Here is a 21,399-nt window from a genome sequence, read left to right as displayed (position 1 = left end):
TTCTTATGAAAGTAAGTAATTTACAACTTGACTTAGATACTTAATTATCATGTTAATTTACCTTGAAAATTTACCAGTCAAACAAACACATGCTGCTAAGATATAGAGAAAGAATTTAGTATCTGCATCTATACTAATGTTTCAAAATGAATAAATATGTGCATGCTTTAAAATCTGTTGTTCTAATACATATTGAATGTATTATACTATAAAATTCTTCCATTAAATAGAAGCAATGAGATAACATTTTTTTTCTTGGCAATTTGGTAATGGAACAAATCTTCATACCCATTACATGATCTAAAAGTTACCTCTTGTCTTTCTTAGGGCAATAAATTACATAGTTCTGTTTAATGTGGCCAGACTGTTGCCCTCTGGTTTATGTTTGTTTGTTTGTTTTCTGTTAATGTGAATATGAAATCTTCCCTATGGGCGAATATAATTAGTTCACCAGTTAAGGATGTTGTGTGGGGGAAATGTATTACGTTTTGAAGGGACTTAGCTAGCAGACATACTTCTTTTGATGTTCATATTCCTGTTAGAGATCTTGATTTGTTAATATGTGTTGAGAAGAAGAAGGCACAGCCCTTGATGTCATGACTCAAGTCCTATCACCAGGCCATCTCCACTATGGACTGTACCCCCCTGATATAGCAAGGCAAGAAAATCTTTTGTCTTTCAGGTTGTTTCTATCAGGTATTGTGTCACAGCAACAAGAAAACATAGGCGTTATAACAATTTATGTTCACATTTTGTTTTCAATTTGTTTCCAATGTTGCCAAAAATGAGCCGGGCGGTGGTGGCGCACGCCTTTAATCCCAGCACTCGGGAGGCAGAGATAGGCGGATCTCTGTGAGTTCGAGGCTGGGCTGGACCGATAGCCTCCAAAACAATACAGAGAAACCCTGTCTCAAAAAACCAAAAAAAAAAAAAAAAAGCCAATGTTGCCAAAAATGGTGTTTCTGCACCTAAAATTACCTAAGAAGTGCACTACACCTCTGTAATCCAACCTGAAGTTTTTCTAGGAATACTTATTTTGTAATAACAATAAAATTCAGAAATATGGGATTCAGAAAATAAAATTGAGAAAAAATGCAATGACAAAATTAATTTTAAGCTATTGGTGATAACTAAAGGAAAGAGGGATAACCAAAAGAAATGTGTAACAGTAGAACTGATTTTCCTTTTAGGCAAAGGAATTGAGAAGCTGGAATGTACCAGAAACTTCTGGAGGTAAACATTTCTGTGTCTGGATTATGACACTGATTTCATTAGTTTGTGTATATATCAAAAATCACTGAATTGAACATTAGCAACCTGTGCATTTGAGGTATGATGACCCAGCAAGTAAATGTGCTTGATGCCAAAACCGAATACCTGAGCTAGATCCCTAGAACCCACATAGTGGAAGTAAAGTATCAGACACCCACAAGTTGTTCTCTGACTTCCACATGGATGCAGTACTAAGCTTGTGATCACACACACACACACACACACACACACACACACACACACGCACGCACACACACTTCATACAATAAATAAATGCAAAATAAACAGAAACAAAGCATAACTTTGTAAGACCTCATTTTCCAATAAATGTGTATAATCCTAGTAGATGAGAAAGGACATTTTCCTCCCATAGTTTAGAGAATTAATAAACAGTAACTATTATTCTTGATGAAATTATATTACATGTCATCAATTTAATTGCCCAGGTAAATTTTTAAAAATAACTGCATATGTAGGTTCTCGCTGAAAATAAAATCATCTGGAAAGAAAGTAGGAAAACCAGAGCAAATACAGATTGTTTTGATACAATTTAAGCATGCATTGTAGCACAATTAATTGTGAAGAGACAAAGGAACTAACACTGAGAAACAGCCCATTCTCCAAAGCTGTGAGTCTCCAAAAGGTGGAATCTTCAGTCCCGTCCTAATTTCATTCTGTTGTGGTACCAATTGAAAACACACAAAGCAAGCCTTCCAACCTGAAGCAATAGATTCTGTCACCGTTAAAGAAATTCTGTCATCACTATAGCACTATCACCACTACCCACTTTTCTCTCATGGAAGACAAGTAATATTAACAGATTATAGAAAGCCTGAAGTCATTTCTTCAGCATTACCATTCTCCCATGTTGTCTTTGGACTAAATGATGTGTTCCTCATGAAGTCATGGTCCTACACAGGATCCAAGTGTATATCATGTATGTATTTGATTTCTCACAGCTCATAGAAAATATCACCATCTTTTAATACAGAATGTTTCCATCTTTTAGGGACTCATATTTCCACAGATTAAGTGTAAGGGTTTTGTTTGGTTTCTCACATCCACAAGGAATTTGTCCCATATTTGAAATAACTCTGAGGTCTCAGGAGTTTGTAACCTGGCTTATTGCAAATCCCTTCCTATGTTAACCCCATTACAAGTGATTCAGGAAGAAAACTGAAGGTGAGAAATAGCTGTGAATGTCTCAGATTTTAGCTCAGCTTCTTAATCATAATACAAGATAAACAATACACAACCCTGGTATTATATAACCATTTGAATGCCTTGTTTGTGGGGAAATGTCTGAAAATAAGAATAATATCTCAAGCTGATAAACATTCTTCCAATTATAATCATATTGAAAGAACAGGCAAGGTTAATGGAGGAGTCCTTAGGACACAGAGCAAAGGTTTAGCAGGTCCAATTATTTAATTGATTGTGGTACCTGAATGCTGGGATAATATGCCATACTGAAAGTTAAAAGTAAATAAATAATACGTAGGGCAGAGAATGGCTCAGCAGAAACAAGTGTGTGCTGGCAATCGAGAATCAGAGGGTGAGAGAACCAACTTGCTATAAATTGCTGTCCTCTAACTTCCAACAATGCACCATGGCATTGGGCCCATGCATATTCATGCATACAAACAGATGTAAAACTACAAATAAAAATGAATAAAAGTAAAAATCCATTAATAAAAAAATATGGGGGCAGTGAAATGGCTTAATAGGTAAAAGTGTTGTTTCACAAGCCTGAGTTCAATACCTGGAAACTACATGATGTTGGAGAGAGAACTGATTCAGAAGTGTGTGTGTGTGTGTGTGTGTGTGTGTGTGTGCTTGTGTGTGTGTGAGTGTGTATATGTGTGTAATTTTAGTTTCGACTGTTTTCTTTAAAACTTAAGGAGATTGTGGCATGAGGGTGGGGATTAAATTTACCTTTCCTAATGCTTATAAAATATTACTGTAAAATATAGTAGCTTCATTAGTGTCTTATAATCAGTTGGCAGATGGTTTTACTCCTGCTACTCACAGTGCTGGAGAAAAAAATATGTAACAATTTGTGAGCAACTTTCTTGACAGAAACTAAAATTACTGAGATTGTATGAATGGGTGTTTATTACGTCACAGCTGCAGGTTAATAACACAAGGCTACAGGCACCTTTCAAAAACTATATCATCTGGAATGAAGTAGTCTAGGACCAGAGTTAAGGTGGAATAGAAGCCCACTAAGACCAAGAGGAAGAGGAATCCACCTGAGCTCAGCCATGACACCCTTGAAAGTTTTGAACTTTCTCAGCATGCACATTCAGGAGTCCATGAAAGGCCCTCACCCGCGGCAGAATAAGGGTGAGAGGAAAACTGGTGTCTCCTGTACTTCAACTCTTTGTGATACTCTGTGCTCTAAGAGTTTCAGAACTTCAACTCTTTGTGATACTCTGTGCTCTAAGAGTTTCAGAACTTCAACTCTTTGTTATACTCTGCGCTCTAAGAGTTTCAGACTTGGTTACACTTTAGCCTCTGGGTATTTGCCTTTGACTTTTTTCAGGATGACATATAGGAAGTGGAATACATTTATTTATTAACTTACTTTTTGTTACTCTCTCAATAGCTCTGAATGTTCTAGAAATATCTAAGTATACCAAGCTAGCCTGGACTCACAAGATATGCCTATTCCTCTGCCTCTGTCTGCATCATTGCCTCAAGATTACCAAGACCAAAGGAATGTTCCAACAAGCTGGTGGAATCACATTTATTTCTCAACAACTCAGATTCATTATTCTGAAAATCTGCTTTGTTCCAGTTCAAGCCCTGACCTCATAAGAGGTGTGCTTTTGCTCTCCAAGGAATTTTGTGCTTATGTGGTAATGTTACCATTGCATTTCTACTTATAAGAAATATAGCACCCGAATTTTACTGAGGGGTTACATTCAATCTGTCATTAGATTTTCATGGTGTATCTCTTTTTACAATATCTAATCCCCAACTACAGTGTTGGCCCAATACTCTCCATTCTAACAAAGGTTAATTTGCTCTCCAGACTCACCCATCTAGAAAATGTTCACAAGGCCATGGAAATAAGATCCCACCAGCTGTATCCAATGATCCTCATAGGGACAACTTTGGGTACAAGAGAGTGATGGAAAGCAATAGGTCAGGGAGGTCTCTGGTTTTATCTCTGTGCGTGCTGCTTTACCTACAGACTTGAGCACTGCTGTGAGACCACTGTGCTTAACTCAAAATCTTAGGATCAATATAAAGGCATTTGGCTTGATATTTTCTAACTTGGATGTTATTACTTTAATCTGTATATGTGCAAATTAATTGACTTGTCGAAATGTTGCTTATTAAATAAAGCTCAAGAAATATTTTTCATATTAAAGCAATTAACAAAATATTAAAAGAATATATCATCCTACGAAAGATAGAAATTCAGAAGATCAGTTAAGAACATTAATTCTGAAATGAAAGTATCCATTTTTATTTGAATATGGTATCTTTACAAATGTATGGAATTTTAAAAGACATGTTGGCTTTTTCATGTGCACAATCAGTTTGCTTACATGTGTGTCAATGTACCAGATATATGTGCAATACCTGTAGAGGCTATGGATCCTCTGAAACTGGAGTTATAGATGGTTATTAGGAGCCACGTGGGTGATGAGACCTGATCTGGGCCCTCGGCAAGAGCAGCACATTCTCTAAATTGCTGATCCATCTCTCTTGCAGCCCCCCAAATATGAACAATTTTGCTAATTAAAAAGAAATAATTTTAAGTAAAACCCTGACACCTCTTAGCTGTGCAGCTTTCATCAGATATCAAGTAATTGTTGTGTTGTGTCAATGATTTTGTCTGTAAAGTAGAATTTTTTGAATTCAACTCATGATGTCATCAAGACTAACTAAGTGATACAAATAAGGCATAGATCATGTTGACCATAATCTTAAAACAAATGGTATGTGCTCTTTTAGTCTTCAATAAAAGTTAAGCTTCATATTCATTTAGAATGATAGTTTTTAGACAGATATTAAATGGTGTTTCTTTTATTCCTTAACACTTAAAAAGATTAGGTGTTATATCCACTTACCATGACACTTCCTAGACAGATCTATAACTTGTTTTCACTCTAACGACTAAATTTAAGTAATATCCACTCTTTAAAATTAAATATTGGTGCACCGGTGCTTTTAAGAAGCATTTATTTTCCCAATCTTCCTAGAACGATCTATTATAAGAAAAGCAGACATAAATTTAACATCACTTTTCCATTTCCTCCTTCCCCACACTGTTTTCATATTGTACCATCATCAAGGGTGGCTACAAAGAGTTCTTTTTTGAAGGAGATTAGATCCCTGGGAAACTACTTTGTACCTTTCTTGGCCTGTTATTTGTATTTGAGTCTTCTTGGGGAATGAAGGATTGGTGCATCTTTTAGAGTGTAAATGCATGCATCCATGAAGTTAGATTTTTGTACAGCCACTTGACGATGTATTGTACTCTAGGGGTGAGCCCACAATACTGCCCATGCTACCTTTTGGTGCATGGACAAGGGTAAGGGCACAGGTGAGGATAAAAGGAAAGGGAAAGCAAATGCACCCTCTCTTGGAAGTCTGCCATGCTTCTGATCTCCCAGCTTGTGTGTAAGTTCTTTCTCTGGTAAATAAATATATTAATTTCCATATTAAATTTATCTCCCTCATCATTGTACCTGCCAACCGTCTGTTACTTATTCCCATCAGTTGATCTCTCCTTGAGGTCTCAATATGCCTCAGCATTTATATTTTCTTACATCCTGGAAAGCACCTGTCTCGTGCCTCTCATCATCAGAGCTCCGGTTCCAAGCCTCTTTGACCATGCACTCAATAATTTCTTAGTTCACAATGCCTCTCCTGGTGGTGGTGCTCATTCCTCCTTCATTTTCAATACCATAATTGACTCTGCATGATGTAAGGGTGCCGTAAGCTTTGGTGGCAGGATTGCCTAATAGCCCACAAGGAGTGATGAATTGGAAGCTAAGCCTCCATAAGTAGTTCTTAATCACTTTGGCCTCTTCATTTTCAGAAACCCAAACAATTATCAGAGTAGAAGGTTAAAACTCTGTATGTTGATGAAAATGGGGCACTGGGTTTGATGAGAACAACTATACCTTCACTATCAATTTTAGTATCAAGAGAAAAATGACGAATACCAAAGGTCAGAATACTCCAATGATTTCTGATTTATCATCAAACAATGTTATTTCCTGATCCACTGATCCGTGAACACAAGATAGATTTGTGTTCATGGCCTTGTTTGATTATTTTCTGCCCATGAAGTCCTACAGAAGTTTTGAAACTTGAGGATGCATATAACACCTTTATTTCATCTCCTGTTAATGATGAAGCTTCCTCTATATGACCCAGAGTGTCAGTCTTCCTGTAATCTTCCAGTTCACCAAAATGTGTATGAATTATACATGTATGATCACAAAGAGTACTTCTGCCAACATTAGTATCTTTCTTAAATAGAACATGAACATGTTTATGAGCTGCTCAGAGACAAGGATCAGCTTTTGCCTTGTTTTGTTTTTTGAGACAGGGTTTCTTTGTGTAGCTCTGGCTGTCCAGGAACTAGCTCTGCAGACCAGCCTGTCCTCGAACTCACAGAGATTCCCCTGCCTCTGCCTCCCAAGTGCTGAGATTAAAGGCGTGTGCCACCACTGCCGATCAGCTTTTATCTTAATCTTGTTTTTTTAGACTTGTTTGAAATTTAACCTGGTCATAAATATTTTGACAGTTTAGCCACTGACTCATGTTAGTATATGCAGTTATTTTAACTATTTCTCTCTAAGTAGTTAAAGTAAGTACATTAAGGTGATACCTTCCAGGTCAAATGCTGACATACATTTTTAACATTAATATATTATATATAAATCTTAAGCATTTGGCTCAATAAGGATTTTGGTTACAACTAAACAAGCAATTACACAAGTGTCTTCATAACAATGAAGATTATTACAGTATGGTTTTCTGTGCTAAAAGCTTCTTAACCTATTTTGTCAAAACAAGTTGCTACCCTTCTTAATTTATTGTCATACTAATTTTTTCTTTGCTACATATTTTTAAAAACTAAAAGTTAAAATCAAATGGTATTTGCAATTATGCATCTTTAGCCTACAAAGAATTATCTCATGAAGCATAATATTCTAAATTTTACAGACTCAGAGAATCACATGTAAATATTGTGTACTAAGTGATTTTGCGTGAAATGAATAAAATTATATTTATAGCTAATTTAATTTATGATATATGTCAGTTTTATGGAGTTGACCAAATTGTGATTTCAGAGACTGCCAAGAATTTAAACTTTTCCAGTACTCCATTATCAGATGAGTCACCCAGCAAAGCAATTGGGCCATGTAAACAAGAGCTACTAACCACAGCTGAGGTTCTTATAAGAAGCAGAATCCTATCTAGACGTATTGGTATTCTCCACAGAATATGCAGAGGTTAGAGCAATGTCTGTACCAGAATGAAGTTTAACTTATAGCAAATTCATTAGACGATTGGTAATTTGTTATTTTTCCAAAGGCCTGTAATTTCCTCTTTCTACAGTTTATCTCAGTTACTGGCCAGGGGGAGACAGAATACATCTACATAAGAGAACCTGTAACTTAGAATGGTCACCATGAACTTCTCTAAAACAATCTTTCAATCATCTGCTAGAAGATAAATTCGTACCCATGCAACACGGTTGCTCTAGTAATTGCTACATAGTGAGATCCTGTCTAAATAAAAAAGATTAATGTTTGCATTCTTTTTAATCAGAGGAGGGAGGTGGGAGAGAGACAGAGAGAGCTTGCTTTATCCTCATCAAAGAAGCTTCCTGATCATGGTTGCTTTGGTCATGATGTGTTATCACACAATAGAAAAATCACTAAGACAGAAATAACATACTTTCTAACGACTTATACATGGCTGGGTCAAGGTCAGTAGCAATGTGTCAAGTCTGGAAGACATTCTCTTTTAATTCTATGATACTCTGATCATAAATATTTTCACCCTTTGATCTCTGAAATATCCATGCACAGCAATACAAGAGGTTTAAAAAATTCTCACAAACCTTTAAACACAAAATCCTATATATATTTCATCCTTCATGCTTCAAATTTAATTGTGTTGATGTATTTTTATGTTTTCTTCCTCAAGTTAACTGCTTCAATGGTTGGATTATATGGTCATTGCCATGTAAGTGATTTGAGAACACTGCTTTTGTTTACTTTTTGTCTTTTCTGAATAAATATTACAATTTGTCTAATTCTACTTTTAAAATATTAGGGGCACTTCAATTGTGTTTTAAAGCAAAATTTGTATTAATTTGACAACTCTTTTGAAACCAGAAAGGTATTTGTTTTTGTTGAACTATTTAAATATGCTTGCATTAGTCATTTTATAATTCTGATGGTTTTCATAGAGTTCATAATTTTCTTTCTTTTACCTCAAACATTTTTTCATTAATTTTTGACCCTTTCTTAATAAAATCTTGATTAGTCTAGTGAGTGAAATTTATGTTAGTTCTTGCTTTTTAACTAATTTTCCTATGCTGAGGAAAATTATTAGTATGTTTTAATATGATATTATCCCAGCTTTTTGAAGTTCTTCAATTTTTCAGTGAAATAATTCAATATTTTCTACTTTGATGATCTTAAATAAACATAATTTTGTCATCTTTTTATTTATGTTAGTCAGTGCATTGTGTCCATCATGAAGTTAAGTGGTATAGTATTATTAGTACAGTTGCATATTTCTGCCTCCAATAAAAAAGTAAAAAATACCAGACTGTTATGGCTAAGTCATTCTGCATTCCTGGTACATGTTATTTATCAAAGTAGATACAATTCCTTTTCAGTTTTTTTTTTAGTTTTTTGTTTGTTTGTTTGTTTGAATTTTTGTTTTTGTTTTTTGATGTTTTGAGTCAAGGCTTCGTTGTGTATGTAGCTTTGGAGGCTGTCCTGGAACTCACTCTGAAGACCATGCTGGCCTCAAACTCATAGAGATCCACCTGCCTCTGTCTCCCAAGTGCTGAGATTAAAGACATGTGCCACCACCACCTGGCATTTCCTGTTTGAATTTAGTTTTTTTGTTCATAATTTCATTCATAACTGCATTGCTGAGAATGTTTCAGCTTAATTTGCACAGTTTATCAATTTTAGTTCGGTTGCATTCAATTTGTCCTTTTGATGATTTAATTTCTTGCTTCAATTTCATGTTATTGATTCATATGCAAGAAATGTCCATACTTTTTATAGCAATTCAGGTTTATTTATATATATATATATATATTAATTTTTAAATTTAAATTAGAAAGAAGGTTGCTTCACATGTCAATCATAGGTCCCTCTCCGTTTCCCTCCCCTCCTCCCAGGCCCTCCCAGCAACCCCCCCTATATCCCCTCATTTCCCCTCTATGGGGGTGTCCATAGTCTGTCATTTCACCCAGGGCAGGGCCTGGACCCTCCCCCAAGAGTTCAGGGTGAGAGTCCATCTCTCATTGTTGGATGGGAGTCCAAAATCCATTTGTATACACAGGATAAATACTGATTTACTACCAAAGGCTCAATAGATTACCTAGGCCTCCTCACTGACACCCGCACTCAGGGGGTCTTGGTTGGATTCGCAACCATCAGTCTGGGATTCAAGAGCTAACCCTTGTCAGGTCAGCTGTTTCTGGGGATTAAACCAGCCCAGTCTTAAAGCCTTTGGTTCAGTCCTCCCTCTCTGTCACTGGATTTCTTGAGTTCAGCTCAGTGCTTAGCTGTGGGAGTCTGCCTCTGCTTCCCTCAGCTCTGAATGAAGGTTCTGTTTCCCAGACTCTCTGGCCATGGGATTGTAGGCTGGCACTCCCCAGATCTATGTCTAAAATCCATACATGAGAGAATACATGCAATGTTTCTCTTTTTGTAACTGGGTTACCTGACTCAGGATGGTTTCTTCTAGAGCCATCCATTTGCCTGCAAATTTCAGGATTCCATTGTTTTTTCTGCTGAATAGTACTCCATTGTGTAAATGTACCATATTTTCTCTATCCACTCTTTGGTTGAGGGGCATCTAGGTTGCTTCCAAGTTCTGGCTATTACAAATAATGCTGCTATGAACATAGTGGAACAGACATCCTTGTTGTATGACTGGGCATCATTTGGATATATGCCTAAGAGTGGAGTTGCTGGGTCTTTTGGTAGGTTTATTCCCATTTTTCTGAGGAATCTCCATACTTATTTCCAAAGTGGCTGTATGAGTTGGCACTCCCACCATCTGACAAGAGTAAGATGGTATCTCAGAGTTGTTTTGATTTGCATTTCCCTGATGGCTAAGGATGTTGAGCACTTTCTTAAGTGTCTCTTGGCCATTTTAGCCTCCTCTACTGAGAATTCTCTATTTAGCTCTGTACCCCACCTTTTAATTGGATCCTTTGGTGTTTTGGAGACTTGTTTCTTGAGTTCTTTGTAAATTTTGGAGATTAGCCCTCTGTCAGATGTAGGGTTAGTGAATATCTTTTCCCATTCTGTGGCCTGCCTTTTTGTCTTTTTGACTGTGTCCTTTGCCTTACAGAAGCTTTTTAGTTACAGAAGGTCCCATTTGTTAATTGGCGATCTCAGTGCCTCTGCCACTGGTGTTATGTTTAGGAAGTGGTCTCCTGTACCAACTCGTTGAAGAGTATCTCCCACTTTCTCTTCTAAAAGTTTCAGTGTGGCTGGATTTATGTTGAGATCTTTGATCCATTTGGACTTAAGTTGTGTACAAGGGGTTAAACATGGATCTATCTGCAGTCTTCTGCATACTAGTACTCAGTTATGCCAGCACCATTTGTTGAAGATGCTTTCTTTTTTCCATTGTACAGTTTTAGCTTCTTTGTCAAAAATCAAGTGTTCATAGGTGTGTGGGTTAAATTTAGAGCTTTCGATTCGGTTCCATTGGTCTACATGCCTATTTTTGTGCCAATACCAAGCTGTTTTCAGGACTATAGCTCTATAATAGAGCTTGAAGTCAGGTATGGTGATGCCTCCTGAAGTTCCTTTATTGTATAGGGATGTTTTAGCTATCCTGGGCCTTTTGTTATTCCATATAAAGTTTATTAATGTTCTTTCCAGGTCCTTGAAGAATTGTGATGGAATTTTGATAGGGATTGCATTGAATCTGTAGACTGCTTTAGGCAAGATTGCCATTTTTATTATGTTGATCCTACCAATCCAAGAGCATGGGAGATCTTTCCATTTTCTGGTATCTTCTTTGATTTCTTTCTTTAAAGACACAAAGTTCTTGATATACAGGTCTTTCACTTCCTTGGTTAACATTATCCCCAGATATTTGATGCTGTTTTTGGCTATTGTAAAGGGTGATGTTTCTCTGATTTCTTTCTCAGTCACTTCATCATCTGTATATAATAGGGCCACTGATTTTTTTGAGGTTACCTTGTATCCTGCCACATTGCTGAAGGTGTTTATCAGCTCTAGGAGTAACCTTGCGAAGTTTTTTGGGTCACTTATGTAAACTATCATATCATCTGCAAATAGTGAAAGTTTGATTTCTTCTTTCCCTATTTGTATCCCCTTTATCTCCTTTTGTTGTCTTATTGCTGTAGCTAGAACTTCAAGTACAATATTGAAGAAATATGGAGAGAGTGGACAGCCTTGTCTTGTTCCTGATTTTAGAGGAATTGCTTTAAGTTTCTCTCCATTTAGTTTGATGTTAGCTGTTGGTTTACTGTATATTGCTCTTATTATATTCAGGTACGTTCCTGTTATCCCTGATCTCTCTAGGACCTTTATCATGAAGGGGTGCTGGATTTTGTCAAAGGCTTTTTCAGCATCTAGTGAGATGATCATGTGGTTTTTCTTTCGCAGATTGTTAATATGGTGGATTACACTGATAGATTTTCTAATGTTGAACCATCCCTGCATTCCTGGAATGAAGCCTACTTGATCATGGTGGATGATTTTTCTGATGTGTTCTTGAATCTGGTTTGTGAGTATTTTATTGAGTATTTTTGCATCAATGTTCATGAGGGAAATTGGTCTATAGTTCTCTTTCTTAGTTGTGTCTTTGTGTGGTTTGGGTATCACGGTAATTGTAGCCTCGTAGAAAGAGTTTGGCAGTGAGCCTCCTGCTTGTATTGTGTGGAATACTTTGAGGAGTATTGGAATTAGCTCTTCTTTGAATTTCTGGTAGAATTCTGCACTGAAGCCATCTGGGCCTGGGCTTTTTTTATTTGGGAGACTTTTGATGACTGCTTCTATTTCATTAGTTGTTATAGGTCTGTTTAGATTGTTTATCTGTTCTTGATTTAGTTTTGGCAAGTGATATCTATCCAGGAAATTGACCATTTCCTTTAAATTTTCAAATTTTGTGGAGTACAGATTTTCAAAGTATGCCCTGATGATTCTCTGGATTTCCTCAGAGTCTGTTGTTATGTCCCCTTTTTCATTCCTGATTTTGTTAATTAGCATGCTCTCCCTCTGTCTTTTGGTTAGTTTGGACAGAAGTTTATCTATTTTGTTGATTTTCTCAAAGAACCAACTCTTTGTTTCATTGATTCTTCTCGGTGTTTTTCTGGTTTCTACTTGATTGATTTCAGCCCTCAGTTTGGTTATTTCCTGGCGTCTGCTCCTCCTGGGGAGTTTGCTTCTTTTTGTTCTAGAACATTCAGTATTAATTCTCTAGTATGACTGTTCTCCAGTTTTTTCATGTGGGCACTTAGTGCTATAAACTTTCTTCTCAGCACTGCTTTCAAAGTGTCCCATAAGTTTGTGTATGTTGTGTCTTCATTCTCATTGAAATCGAGGAAGTCTTTAATTTCTTTTTTTATTTGTTCCTTTACCCAGGGATGGTGCAATTGTGCATTGTTCAATCTCTATGAGTTTGTAGGGTTTCTGCGATTTGTGTTATTGTTGAATTCTAATGTTAATGCATGGTGGTCTGATAAGATGCAGGGGGTTATTCCAATTTTTTTGTATCTGTGGAGATTTGCTATGTTTCCTATTATGTGGTCAATTTTAGAGAAGGTTCCATGTGGTGCCGAGAAGAAGGTATATCCCTTTGTATTTGGGTGGAATGTTCTATAGATGTCTGTTAAACCCAGTTGGGTCATAACTTCTATTAGTTCTTTTGTTTCTTTGTTAAGTTTCTGTCTGGAGGTCCTGTCTAGCGGTGAGAGCGGAGTGTTGAAGTCTCCTACTATTAGTGTGTGAGATTTTATGTGCATTTTGAGCTTTAGTAATGTTTCTTTCACGAATGTAGGTGCCTTTGTATTTGGGGCGTAGATGTTTAATATTGAGACTTCGTCTTGATGTATTTTTCCTTTGATGAATATGAAGTGTCCTTCTTCATCTCTTTTGATTGATTTTAATTTGAAGTCTAATTTGTTAGATATTAGGATTGCTACACCCGCTTGTTTCTTGGGACTGTTTGATTGGAAGATCTTTTCCCAACCCTTTACTCTGAGATAACGTCTGTCTTTGATGTTGAGATGTGTTTCTTGTATGCAGCAGAAGGAAGGGTTCTGTCTTCGTATCCATTCTGCTAGTCTGTGTCTTTTTATAGGCAAGTTGAGGCCATTGACATTGAGGGATATTAATGACCATTGATTGGTGATCCTTGTTTGTGCTTGATTTATTGTTAGTGAAGTTATTTTGTGTAGTTTCTCCTCCCTTTTTCTTTTGGTGTTTTGTAAAGTGTGATTATATATTGCCTGTGTCTTTGTGAATGTAGTTATCTTCCTTGGCTCTAGGTTTTCCTTCTAGCATTTTCTGTAGAGCTGGATTCATGGATACGTATTGTTTAAATCTGGCTTTGTCATGGAATATTTTGTTTTCTCCATCTATGGTAATTGAGAGCTTTGCTGGATATAGTAGTTTGGGCTGGCATCCTTGTTCCCTTAGCGTTTGTAGGACATCTGTCCAGGATCTTCTGGCTTTCATCGTTTCCATTGAGAAGTCAGGTGTAATTCGGATAGGTCTGCCTTTGTATGTTACTTGGCCTTTTTATTTAGCTACTCTTAATATTTTCTCTTTACTCTGTAGGTTTGATGTTTTGATTATTATATGGCGAGGTGACTTCTTTTTCTGGTCGAGCCTATTTGATGTTCTGTAAGATTCTTGTACTTTCATAGGCATAATCTTTCTTTAGGTTAGGGAAGTTTTCTTCTATGATTTTGTTGAATATGTTTTCTGTACCTTTAAGTTGAATTTCTTCACCTTCTTCTATACCTATTATTCTCAGGTTTGGCTTCTTCATGGTGTCCCATATTTCCTGGATATTTTGTGTTAAGGATTTGTTGGTTTTGAGATTTTCTTTGGTTGACGACTCTATATCCTCTAATGAGTCTTCAACACCTGAGATTCTCTCTTCTATCTCTTGTATTCTATTGGTGATACTTGCATCTGTAGTTCCTGATCGTTTACCCAGCTTTTCTATTTCCATCATCCCTTCATTCTGTGTTTTCTTTATCGTTTCTATTTCAGCTTTCAATCCTTCAACTGTTTGAGTTGTTTCCTTAATTTTTTTGGTTGTTCTTTCTTGGTGCTCTTTAGATTCTTTGAGAGATTTGTTTATTTCTTGAATTTTCCCCCCATTTCATGGAATTTTTTGTTTGTTTTTTCTTCTATTTCTTTAAGGGATTTCCTCATTTCTTCTTTGAGGGTCTCCATCATCTTCATGAAATAATTTTTAAGGTCTGTCTCCTCTTCTTCGTCTATGTAGTGTTTTTTGGGTCTTGCTGGTGTTGAATCCCTGGATTCTGGTGGGGTCATGTTGGTGTTTCTATTGCTGAGTGATCTCTTATTCTGTCTTCTTCCCATCTCTTCTTTCAGTGGGTGCTGGTGGGGTCTTTCTGTCTCCACTGGTCTCCTTCCTTCCTGCAGCTGAAGCTGGGGATGCTGACACGGAGTTTGGGTCCTGGTAGGGCTGATGTCTTTCCTGAAGCTGGTCTCACTGAGGTTGGGGTCTTGGAATTGTTGACTTCTTTGCTGTGTGGGCAGGTCTCCTGAAGCTGTTCTCGCTGGGGTTGGGGTCTTGGAAGGGCTGATGTCTTTCCTGAAGCTGGACTCACTGGGGTTGGGGTCTTGGAAGGGCTGATGTCTTTCCTGAAGCTGGACTCACTGGGGTTGGGGTCTTGGAAGGGCTGATGTCTTTCTTGAAGCTGGACTCGCTGGGGTTGGGGTCTTGGAAGGGCTGATGTCTTTCTTGAAGCTGGACTCGCTGGGGTTGGGGTCTTGGAAGGGCTGATGTCTTTCCTGAAGCTGGACTCACTGTGGTTGGGGTCTTGGAGGGGCTGATGTCTTTCCTGTGTGGGCGGGTCTTCTGGGTGCCAAATGCAAAAGTAGAGAAAAATAGATAAAGAACATCTATGCCTGAGAAGACCCATTAATAAAGAGGAAAACAATCGACTAAATGGTATAAAATATTTTCAAATGCAGAGACAAGCATGGGGAATGATATAGGGGACAGGAACATCATTTATTTAAGGCTATGCTCACACACACACACACACACACACACACACACACGCATACACACACACAAATCACATACACTGTACCTAAGAACCTGAGAGCAAAATAAGATCCCACCTGCATTGAACTTCAGCAATACCTCACTCTTAACTATGGAACGAGATTTTCCTTTGCCTTAATGACCATCAAACTTAGACAGATTCTATTCAATCCTACCTCAGTTGTGTCTAGACATAGATGGTAGGATGCTTCCCTGGCCTGAACTGGTTATGGGCATCCTCAAAGTAAACTTGAGTAGAAGTCTCTTTTAACATTTTATGCTTATTCATAATAGAAAAAGCATGTGATTAAAATTATAGCCATATGGGATAGGACATATACAGTAGAAAAAGAGGTTATGGCATAGTAATGAAAATTTAATTTTGCTATTACCATTAGCAACCAAACTCCTAAACACATAAAGAAGATGTACTACAAAATAAGAAGGCTTTTAAATAGGCACATTTGTGAGAACCATTTACAATGCATTTATTTCTGGTCTGTAGTATCTCTTCAAATTAAATAATGTTATTTTGATTTTTATAACCATGTGCTCTATTAGTTCAGTCTTTTGAGTGTGATGTCAACAATGTGGAAACACACAGCACATACATTGAGCACTGGGAATTTTTAAAAGCATAAATCTGATTTTAAAGAATGAATATCAAATATAAAGAATCCTTTACTTTCAATAATAAAAGAGAAATATATGTACCAAAACTGACAAAGTATTTTCTGATTAGATACTTCTCCAAACATGATAAACAAGATTCTTGTATTTGTAGTAATCAAAGGATGAAAGTCACACAAACACACACACACACACATACACAAAAAATACTGGTTCACAACACTGGACATACCATCACTTAGAATATATACAAGCATTGGAGAGGATGGAGTGAGACTTAAAAGCTTAAATAGTTCCTCTAGTAACTAAACATAAATTTATCATAAATCTCAGCAATTCATTTTTAGAGACATATTCTTGAGAAAATTTGTATTGAACTCAAAACACAAAAAAAATCAGAATTATTGTGTAAAAATGGGCATATGTTTTCACATCTGTGTACATGCTTATGCAGGTGTAGAAGTGTAGGGGTAAAGGCCAAAGGTCAGCTTCAGGTACTTTACTAGATTTCCCTCCACATTGTTTTATTTTTAAAATTGTTTCCACTACCTTCTCTTACTTATTTTGATTATGGGGTGAGAGAATTTTGTGTGTGTGTCTATACACTCATGACACACTGTGTGGAGTGGTCAGAAAACAGCTTGCAAATTTGATTTTCCTCTACCATTTGTGTTCCAGGCTTCAAACACAGGTTATGTTTGCTCAGAAGCAAATGTTTTCTGGGGTTTTGTTTTTGCTTTTTTAACCTATTTAATCTTCTTGATGGCTCCCTCTGAGCTCTTAATGACAGATTTGGTCTCTCACCAGATCTGGATCTTATTCATTGGAGAGATTTGGTGGACAATGAGCTTTAGCATGAGTGTCATGGCCACCACTATGTCCTCACGTTTGTTCAGTGGACACTACCAAATGAGTGATCTTCCTACTCTTCAATATTATTGTAACAGATAAACAAAGAAAACAACCCAAATGCCTATCAACTGATACATGGATAAGCAAAATATTGAATACATTATATATATACATATGTATGGTATATTATTTATGTATATGTGTATGCATATTATATATATGTTGTATATATGAAATCTCAGAATACTTAAGTCCATAAAAAGCAAACCAAATTAATAGTACTCTGATTTGGGTCTGAAGGCACAGAGAAGAGGGAGAGGTGATAATCACGACTGCTAGGGGTTGTGGGATTTCTCTCTGCTCAGGTTAAACATTACACAATCAGATTTTGGTGATGACTACCTAATACCTTAAATAGACTGAAGCCTCTGAATTATACACATTACCAGTACCATTGAATTGCACACTGGTAATTTTTATGGAATATAAACTACAACTTCATCAGGCCATACTTTTCAAGAGTTTCAGAAACAAAAATTAATTTGACCCTTACACTACAATTCTTGTACTGACTAAAATGTGGTATATCCAATTTGACACAGCCAAGTTGCTTTCAACACAGAACAGTTGGGAAAAAATTCACACCTTCTAGAATGATGTTGACACCTTTTTAAAAACATATTTTAGGGTAGAATACTTCATTCTCACATTAGTTCCCCACATTAGTAATAGCAGGGCCTTCCCTCCAAATGATTTTTTCCACATAGGATGCTTCACTGAGTGGTTATTGATTCCAATACTGTCTTTGATTTAACATGCAGGCTCCCTGTGAAATCCACTTTCAGATGTTTACAAGGCATGAAATGCCTTTCACATTATCATATTCCCCTTCATTAACTACATCCGAGAAAATGCAACAAGCCATGCTGGATCTTCAGGTCATGCCAAATTTTCCCATGTGATAACGCCCATTACTTCCTTATAATGAGAGAAGTCATTGAGTGTGATGAAAACTCACCATCTAAAGCAGACAGCTGTTTCCTCCCCATGTGTAAAGCGATTTTAAGAAGACAGAAATAGTGAATCACAACGCTCACTTGAGAAGCCCTCTCCTCACTACGGACTGGAGAAGTCTGGCCATTTTATAAATAATCACGACAATCCATCTTCCTTGAGGCTTTCTTTTTTTAATTTTAATTTTTAAATTTAAATTAAAAACAAAGATGTTTTACATGTCAATCCCAGGTCCCTCTCCCTTTCCCTCTTCTCCTCCCACGCCCTCCCACCAACCCACCCAATACCCCCTCATTTCCCCAGGGAGGGTGAGGCCCTCCATGGAGTTGTCCATAGTCTATCATTTCATCCAGGACAGGGCCAAGACCCTCCCCCAAGAGTTCAGGGAGAGAGTGCATCTCTCATTGATGGATAGGCACCCAAGTCCATTTGTATGCCAGTGATAAATACTGATCTATTACCCAAGGCCCAATAGATTGCCTAGGCCTCCTTAATGATACCCACATTCAGGGGGTCTTGATCAGTCCCCTGCTGGATTCACAACCATCAGTCTGGGAATCAAGAGTTAATCCTTGTCAGGTCAGCTGTTTCTATAATAGAGCTTGAAGTCAGGGATGGTGATGCCTCCAGATGTTGCTTTGTTGAATAAGGTTTTTTGGCTATCCTGGGTCTTTTGTTTTTTTCATACAAAATTGATTCTCGTTCTTTCAAGGTCTGTGAAGAATTGTGCTGGTATTTTAATGGGGATTGCATTGAATCTGTAGATTGCTTTTGGCAGGATTGCCATTTTTACTACATTGATCCCACCTATCCAAGAGCATGGGATATCTTTTCATTTTTTGATGTCTTCTTTAATTTCTTTCTTTAAAGATTAAAATTCTTGAGATATAGGTCTTTCACTTGTTTGGTTAGTGTTATCCCAAGGTATTTTATGTTGTTTGTGTCAATTGTAGAGGGTGATGTTTCTCTGATTTCTTTCTCATCCCTTATATCTTCTGTATATGGTAGGGCTACTGATTTTCTTGTGTTGACCTTGTATCCTGCCACTTTGCTGAAAGTATTTATCGGCTGTACGTGTTTCCTGGTAGAGTATGCTATTCACCCATCTAAATATTATGTTTGAATTAATCCTCATACAAAAACACAAGTACTTTTATCATTTCACAAGTGAGGGGTAAAATAAGTTAAATAATTGGCTATACACCCATAATTTCTAAATTGAACATATATAGGTACAGACATACTAAATGTTATAGAACATATGATGGGATTAAAATAATGTCTATTCCAAACTTATGCTGTCATAAAGTTTATGTGTACTCTTATTAAAATTCAAGTGTTTTCTGTGTATGATCAGTCAGAAAATGTAGCTTATTCAAATGAAAGGACTGACATTGGCATGGAAACATGTACTTGAGGTCTAACAATCTACTGTGGCATTAATCTTCAATATAATTCTTTGGGCTAAAGTAATACTCAAGAATTAAGATGGGACATCATCAGAATTGCAACAGTGATCAAGCCATTGTCTTTAACACCTGGTATCTATTATCTTTATGCCAAATAGCAGCTCTAAATGCTTTGAATAAGGTTTATGAGCCAGGAGAAAAAATTAAACCATACTCAAAAGTGGCACAGGTTCCTAGAGAAAGGTTCCCTAAATTCTTACAAAGATTATTCAGAGCAGTAGAATTACATGTAACTGATTCAAATCTTTAGCTTATGAGAATGAGGATCATCAACCAAACAATAATCCCCTGTGGTATCAATGTTTAACTCCCTCCATCTTGTTCTTGTAATATCCATTTCTCCTTGCTTCTTAATACTCTTCGAGCCCCAACTCATTTAACTGAGGCTGGCTTTGAAGTTGAATTGGCTCTTATCCTGTAAATCCAACCATGTTGTTAAAATAAAATTCAAAATTTCTGTATTATATCAATGAGCCATTGATATAAGACAGAAGAAAACAACACTAGTGACTGTCATCTGTTTATACTTGGTTCCTTTTCTGAAAGTCTAATTTCCCTCATGTTTACTATCTTCCTTATTGTTACCTTTCCTGGTATTTATACATATAAAGGTTCAAATTTTTTCTTTTAGCATTAATGTTTGAGTTTTCAAGAGAACAAGGAATTTCTTGATAGCAATCTTCAAACACTTTGGAAAGAAAATGGGGACTCACTTCATCAACTCCACCTGATCCAACTTGATGAATCTGAACTGCCCCACATCATTGATTCCACCTGACTAGTACCATCTTGAAACCGGTTTGGAACTACATCTCTCAACACAACTCCAGACCAATGAATTGATATGGTGCACCTTGAACAATCTGGCCAGAGCTTTAGGCAAGAGCTTCAATCAACATTAGAACTCCAGTCAAAAACTTCAATCAAGCATCTCCTGCCAAACAGACTATTTAATCTACTTAAGACTCTTGTTACACTAACATTTTCTTCCTACAGGTTCCCATGAGATTGTCGTAGTCCCATTTCAGCAGGAAGTAACTTTGAGAATACTATGCTCCCTTTCCCTACTGTTGATATTGCAGGATAGTTTACACCTGTTAGCATTAGTTTTCAATTATTATGGGTTTGGAAGGAGGTGTTCATACTTGGGCATCTCTTTCAAATAAGCTTAGGTTTAGATGGGATAGATATACTTAGGGTAGGATATAAGTAGATTATAACTTGCTTATCACATTCTATGTATATATGTTGTATATGTTTGAACTTTGTATAAAGTTTAAATATTTTATTTACAATTGAAGGGGAAAACTCAAATTCCCAAGATACTGTCCATTGACATATTTACAGAAACTGCTTATAACTATATGTTATACCTCATTTCTAGTTTGAATGGTAAAATGATAGTTTTCCAAAACACATGTGAATTTTAACATTTCCAAAGATTTATTATTCTGAATGCCCCTGGGATAGGTGAGGATAAAAGGGGAAAGGAAAGCAAATCTCTCTCTCTCTCTCTCTCTCTCTCTCTCTCTCTCTCTCTCTCTCTCTCTCTCTCTCTCTCTCTCTCTCTTGGAATTTGGCTGCTGCAGGGACCATAGAGCTCTTCCCAGTAAGTGATTTCTATATTTAATAAAATACA

Source organism: Mesocricetus auratus, unplaced genomic scaffold (genome assembly GCF_017639785.1).
Source record: "Mesocricetus auratus isolate SY011 unplaced genomic scaffold, BCM_Maur_2.0 Super-Scaffold_100026, whole genome shotgun sequence".
Classification (NCBI taxonomy): Eukaryota; Metazoa; Chordata; class Mammalia; order Rodentia; family Cricetidae; genus Mesocricetus; species Mesocricetus auratus.
The sequence above is the reverse complement of the archived record's forward strand: the minus strand, read 5'-3'. Positions refer to the sequence as shown.